This window comes from Cardiocondyla obscurior, linkage group LG02 (genome assembly GCF_019399895.1).
Source record: "Cardiocondyla obscurior isolate alpha-2009 linkage group LG02, Cobs3.1, whole genome shotgun sequence".
NCBI classification, from domain to species: domain Eukaryota; kingdom Metazoa; phylum Arthropoda; class Insecta; order Hymenoptera; family Formicidae; genus Cardiocondyla; species Cardiocondyla obscurior.
The window spans coordinates 5,935,626-5,942,874 of NC_091865.1; the positions used below are offsets into that span (position 1 = coordinate 5,935,626).

A 7,249-nucleotide genomic window follows, 5' to 3' on the forward strand; every position below is an offset into this window, starting at 1 on the left:
CCGACTTACCCCATATGAGGTTTTGAGAATTTTCCGCGTGTGATGTCGCCACTAGTTTTCCTCGGGTGCAGCTGCACTCGTGGGGCCTGTCCGATAACAAGCCAATCGGTGCGGATTTTGTACGCCGATCTTAAATCTTTTCTGAAGCCCGTTTCGAGACTGTCGAGTCTTTATGACGGGGTTTGCTCATGCGGAGCGATTTTCTGGCGTCCGCCGTCTTCGGTACTCTCGGAAAAGTGGCTTCTCATCCCGAGCACTCTTCGCTTTCATCATCCTGGTTCAATGCTCCAGGGTCCTCTGCTCCGGTGAGGAGCCTTTGCATGATTTGATATTATAAAAATAAAAAAAAAAACGCAATAAGTACAAAAAATAAAACACGAAATAGACCCTCCAGAGATTTTTCTACCCCGCGCTCTTTACTAATAGCGGTCCGCCTAGCATCACTGCGCCTTGTAATCTGCCGTGGGAATCTGCGACAAAGCAGCAAAAACCGCCACGTTACAGTACATACTAAAGATTAAAATAAATCTATGCGTTAAAAATAAAGCTTCGAATATCTACTTTAAGGGGGATTTCTAGTTTAGCGGATCAAAAAAATCGATTTTTTTTTGCATATTTTGCAAGTATATAGTTTAGAAAATATATACGCAAAAGGATTTATCGGTCCGAAGTTCGGGGGTCCTTCTATGCACGCCGGAACATTCCCTCGTCTGGCCTTGCGGCGCGGCGCAAAACGGAGCGCCCGGAGCACATATCTCCGTGACCCTTGTAATGCGTGAGGCAGCCGCCTATTGTTGTATTATATTTCGGTTGAGTCAGGTAACGTTATACTTAGGTAAGCAACTGGTAGAACAAGGTTCTTTATGTGTGTATTATCGAGCAAAACATCTAAAACGAAGAGAGCGTTTGCTTTCTCAGTTCGATTTTGACCGTTGAAGCGAGCAGATACAAGTTAAAAATATCGTTAAAAATGGATCGAAAAGGCTCGAGAAATCAAGCGGCTCGTGCAAGTCGTCAAAAAAAACGAAACTTTCGAGGCAATCAGCATACATCTGAGCAGGATTCGACGTTTGCTAGTACATCAGCGGAAAAACTGAGCACTTCAAGAAATATCGATTTCCCTGTTTCAAAGGAATGTGGTTATAGTATTATAAATTTTTTCTCAGTTTTTGCAACAATAACCTCTCTTGTAATTTGTAAAGATTGCAAGAAAAAAATTGAGTTCTCTCCGACATCACATCGTGGATTGGGATTCAAGATTTGCGTGAGTTGCAGTTGCAAGGAAACGTATATCGATTCATCGCCGTTAATTGACAAGGCATTTGAAATAAACCGCCGAATTGTATTAGTTTTTCGACTTTTGGATGTTGGATTAGAAGGTTTGAATTTATTTTGCGGGTTAATGGATATTTGCCAAGGAATGGCAACAAATACTTATTATGCGTGCCTGGAAAATATCTACGTGGCATCATCTGCAATATACAACTGCATCTTACAACAAGCAGTTGAAGAAGAGAAGGAGAAAAATGAAAATGCAGGAAATATTGCAACTCATTTAACAGTTTCTGGAGACGGTACGTGGAAAAAAAGAGGCTTTTCATCCTTATTTGGTGTATCGACTCTAATTGGCAAATACTCAAACAAAGTAATCGATGCCGTTAATAAATCTAGTTTTTGCCAAGCTTGCAATTTATGGAACAATAAAAAAAATGAAAATATTGAAGATTACGAAGATTGGTATGCAACTCACAAAGAATCGTGCTCCATAAATCATATTGGCAGTGCAGGTAAAATGGAGGTGGACGCTATCACAGAAATGTTTGCAATATCGAAACAGAAGTATGGAGTAATGTACACGAATTATATAGGAGACGGAGATAGCAAAATCTTCAGAGGAATCTTAAATATGAATCCGTATGAAAATGAAGTTACTATAACAAAGAAAGAATGCGTCGGTCACGTACAAAAGAGAATGGGCACGAGACTTCGTAATGCAAAAAAAATCACAAGGGTCTTGGCGGCAAAGGTGTCGGAAAACTGACAGACAAAATAATAAGCGAACTATCAACTTATTATGGCTTAGCTATACGTAGACACCCAAACTCTATAGAAGAAATGAAAAAGGAAATATGGGCAACATACTATCATAAGAGTTCTACCGATGAAAAGTCTCAGCATCAGAACTGCCCTACCGGTACAGACAGTTGGTGTAAATGGCGTAAAACCGAAGCCGCATCAACACTTGAAAATTTTCACCATGACAATCCGCCTCTTGGAGATAATGTTTTAGAAATAATTAAGCCCATTTACGAAGAACTATCATCTGACGAGTTGCTGGAACGCTGTTTAGGAGCAGAAACGCAAAATAACGAGTCTTTAAATTTTTTAATTTGGACTTTCGCTCCTAAACATCTTTATTCTGGGCCAAAAATTATTGAAATTTCGACTTTTTTGGCTGTTACTATTTTTAATGAGGGCTTTATGCCAATTTAAAAAATATTAAATGTGATGGGCATAAAAGTTGGACACCATGCTGAAACGTATGCAACGCTTAGAAACCGACATCGCATAACTCGCGCGGAGCAACGACTGGCGGAATTTGACAAAAGAATTCATCGCAGAGAGGAAAAATTAACGTTAAACAGCTTTTACGAGCAGGAGGAAGGATATTTGTACGGTCCGGGAATAGCTGATTGATGGTAAGTAACATTTTTCTCTATGAATTTAGTCCGTAAAACTTTAAACGCGTTTTTCTCGAAACCATGTTTTCCGTACTGGTTGCCATGATTTCTCGAAAACCACTTAATCGATCGATCTGAAATTTTTTATACATATTCAGCACATTCGCGGCTATTGTCCCTACCACGATCAAGTTAATATCTATTAAAATAATATTTTTTACAACCCTTTAAATTGAAAAAAATCGTAAAAATCGAAACTTAATTTTTAAAATGCTGTCAATTTTTTTGTATGAATATTTTTCAATAATTCTGGTACGGACCATAACCACAGGCATACTAATTAATAATCTTTTTTGTTTTTTTGTTTCAGATAAACAGAAAGGCCAGAATCGTGGCAACCATGAAGCGCCGTTTTTTTTTCTTACATATATATTTTAATTAATTAAGAAAATGTGTATTAGGATTTGTGTATATAAAAATTCTACAGTATAGATAAGATTTGAATTAATATACGTTTTAAATTTCATATCGATTGCTTCAATACTTTCGGAAAAAAAAAATCATAAAAATAGGGTTAAAACTCGTGATCTAAACTAGAAACCCCCCTTAAGAACAATTTAATAGGAATTATGCTCGAACATTTTCTTTAAAATAACAAATAATAAAGTAAAAAAATGTAAAATTGATAACAGAAGATCCAAGTTCGCGATAATGCATGACATAATTGAGACATCACAATTCAATGTGACAAAATAAAAATAAAAGTTCAAAATTTTAGCTTTAAAATACGATTTTAGCGAGCTCTATGTAATTATGTTTTACTAAGTAACGCAAAATTGAAGACAGAAACAATTTTTTCTTTTAACTTTGTGTAACTCTGCGAAAAATGATCACATTTAGTACGGTTAAATACCATTTTAATGCTAACACTCCACACCTTTAGCTGCATTTCGTCACATTAAACTGCGATATCTACTGTACGTCATGTGCCGTCGCAAACTTAAACCTTTATTTGTCAACTTTGTATGCACACTTTTAACCGTCACAAGGCGCGGCGGCGCCCGGCAGACCGCCGTTATAAAGAGGTGCGAAAAAGAAATCTCCGGAGGTTCTTCTTGCGGTTACTGATATGTTTGATTATCGCGGATTCTTTTTGTTATTATCATATGTAATTGATTCCTGCGGAGACTTCTCATCGAGGCGAAAGATTCGAAAGTGTAACACTAGGCAAACAAGGAAATAAGAGAAGACGCCGGCGGACTGTCTAGAGGACAATGAAGAGGAGAGTTCCCGAGATGAAAAGCAATCTATCCAAGATCACTGGAAACTAGAATAGCTGGGAAGACTGCCCCGTTCAAGCAGGCTTCGTTATCAGAATCCGGTGACATTAAAGCGGGCTTAGAAGACGATTTGCGATCGGCATCCAAAATCCGCGCCAGTAGAGTCCGGCGAGAGCAGCTGCGCCTAATGAAAACTTGCGACGACATTGTGCGCAAAAAATTTGCAAGACCTCCTGTGGGTGGGGGTAAACCGAACGTTCTGCCGAAATTGTTCGCGGTCTTCGCTTTTTTCCGTGTTAGCCAGCGCCGCAGGGCCGGACGAGTGGCGAGATCACTGTAAATTAACGATTGCAGTGCAGGGAACGAGACAGAGACAGAGACCAGAGACACAGAGAGAGAGAGAGAGAGAGAGAGAGAGAGAGAGAGAGAGAGAGAGAGAGAGAGAGAGAGAGAGAGAGAGAGAGAGAGAGAGAGAGAGAGAGAGAGAGAGAGAGAGAGAGAGAGAGAGAGAGAGAGAGAGAGAGAGAGAGAGAGAGAGAGAGAGAGAGAGAGAGAGAGAGAGAGAGAGAGAGAGAGAGAGAGAGAGAGAGAGAGAGAGAGAGAGAGAGAGAGAGAGAGAGAGAGAGAGAGAGAGAGAGAGAGAGAGAGAGAGAGAGAGAGAGAGAGAGAGAGAGAGAGAGAGAGAGAGAGAGAGAGAGAGAGAGAGAGAGAGAGAGAGAGAGAGAGAGAGAGAGAGAGAGAGAGAGAGAGAGAGAGAGAGAGAGAGAGAGAGAGAGAGAGAGAGAGAGAGAGAGAGAGAGAGAGAGAGAGAGAGAGAGAGAGAGAGAGAGAGAGAGAGAGAGAGAGAGAGAGAGAGAGAGAGAGAGAGAGAGAGAGAGAGAGAGAGAGAGAGAGAGAGAGAGAGAGAGAGAGAGAGAGAGAGAGAGAGAGAGAGAGAGAGAGAGAGAGAGAGAGAGAGAGAGAGAGAGAGAGAGAGAGAGAGAGAGAGAGAGAGAGAGAGAGAGAGAGAGAGAGAGGAGAGAGAGAGAGAGAGAGAGAGAGAGAGAGAGAGAGAGAGAGAGAGAGAGAGAGAGAGAGAGAGAGAGAGAGAGAGAGAGAGAGAGAGAGAGAGAGAGAGAGAGAGAGAGAGAGAGAGAGAGAGAGAGAGAGAGAGAGAGAGAGAGAGAGAGAGAGAGAGAGAGAGAGAGAGAGAGAGAGAGAGAGAGAGAGAGAGAGAGAGAGAGAGAGAGAGAGAGAGAGAGAGAGAGAGAGAGAGAGAGAGAGAGAGAGAGAGAGAGAGAGAGAGAGAGAGAGAGAGAGAGAGAGAGAGAGAGAGAGAGAGAGAGAGAGAGAGAGAGAGAGAGAGAGAGGGGGGTAGAGAGTGGGGGGATCACTGGTATATGGATGTTTGAAATTAACAATTTCTTGAGACAGATACTTTTTTAACTTGGTAAGATCTGCTTGCCTGCAAGCGTCCAATAGACAGTGACCCTTATATTCGTCTGTAAATCACGTAATAAGCATTAATAATAATGTGTATTTATTAATCGAAAATACTAAGTATAATAAAACGTACATGCTAGTCTTTCCTGTAATTCAAGAGTCGGTGCCACGTCAATAGCGCTTTTACTATGGCAGTTTAATTGCGTTGGGTCTGCGCCTCTGCTCAGCAGTAAAGAACAAACCCTGCTCTTGATTTACCGCGGCTTGCAATTGAGTGAATGTCCAGAGATCACTAGCGTTAACGGCGGCTCCGTGCTCAAAAGTGCTTCGGTTACTTCAAATGGCCATACGAACAAAGCGTTATGGAGCGGTACAAGACCTCTGCAATTAATAATATATTAGAGTTTTAATGAATCTTAATTAGATTTAGATATATTACTTTTCATTAATCTATAAATATCCGTCTCATCTGTATGTATTAACCTTATTAAAATAATTCGCTGTTGCTATCCAACACCTTCCCTCAACAATTATTTTTTTTTTATTCAGTTAAGCCGCTTCCTTCCCTTAAACGTTTCAGTTTTACTTTATCTAATTGTTTTGTTAACATATCAGCTAACATTTCTTCCGAAGCACAGTAGATATATGTAGTAACGCCTTTTAAACTTAAATTTTTAACATAATTATACTTAGTACTTATATGTTTTGTTCTTTTGCTATATTTATCCTTATTTACTAATTTGATGCAACTTTGATTATCTTCATATATTGTAGTTGACTGTGTTTGTTCTTCATCAAAATCCTTTAACAAATTTCTCAACCAAACTAATTCTTGACATGCTTCTGCTAATGTCACATACTCCGCTTCTGTAGATGAAAGTGCGATGCATGTTTGTTTTCTACATGCCCAACTTATTGTTGCATCATTAAACTTAAATAGGTACCCGCTATTTGATTTCCTATCTTTAACATTTTTTGCCCAGTCTGCATCTGAATATCCTATCAAGCTTTTGTTAACACAATTTACCGTACCTAATTTCAACTTTATATTTTTTGTTCCTTTTAGATATCTTAACACTCTTTTCGCTTCTAATAAGTCCATTTTACTTGGTTCATTCATTTTTCGACTTAAAATAGAAACGCTTGCACTTATATCTAACCGCGTGTTTGAAGATATATATATTAATTCTCCTATTAATTTTTGAAATTTCTGTTTTTCTATTTTCTTTGATGTATCGACCATTTTTCTATAACCTACTCTTAATGGTATCTTTGATTCTTTTGCATCTTGCATTCCGTATTATTTTAACAATTTTTCAATATAGTTTAATTGATTCATTTCGAATATACCTTCTTTATCGCGAGTAATCTGAATACCTAAGTAATAATTAATGTCTCCTAAATCTGTAAGTTCAAATTCTTTCTCTAGATTTTTACTTAAATCTAATATATTCTTTAAATTTTCGCTTGCAATTATAATGTTATCCACATAAATCATTACATAAATTCTTTTCTTATTTAGCCTTTTACTGTATAAGCACGGATCGATTTCACTTTGACAAAACTTTTCTTGTACAAGTATGTTACTTAATTTTTGATTCCAAACTCTAGCTGCTTGTTTTAAACCGTATATATTTTTCTTTAATCTGCATACCATATCAATTTTACCCTTTACTTCGAATCCTTTTGGCTGCTTTATATATATTGTTTCCTCAAGTTCACCATTGAGAAATGCATTCTTTACGTCGAAATATCTGACAAATAAATTTCGTTTTCCTGCAATTGCTAATAATATTCTCAATGTTGTTTGCCTTGCAACTGGAGCAAATACTTCATCAAAATCTATCCCGCATTCTTGTGCATATC

General features: G+C 38.4%; 1 pseudogene; it reads left to right on the forward strand.

Moving 5' to 3' along the window:
• Positions 1 to 629: 629 nt before the first annotated feature.
• Positions 630 to 2,901, forward strand: LOC139111908 (uncharacterized; annotated as a pseudogene).
• Positions 2,902 to 7,249: the final 4,348 nt, after the last annotated feature.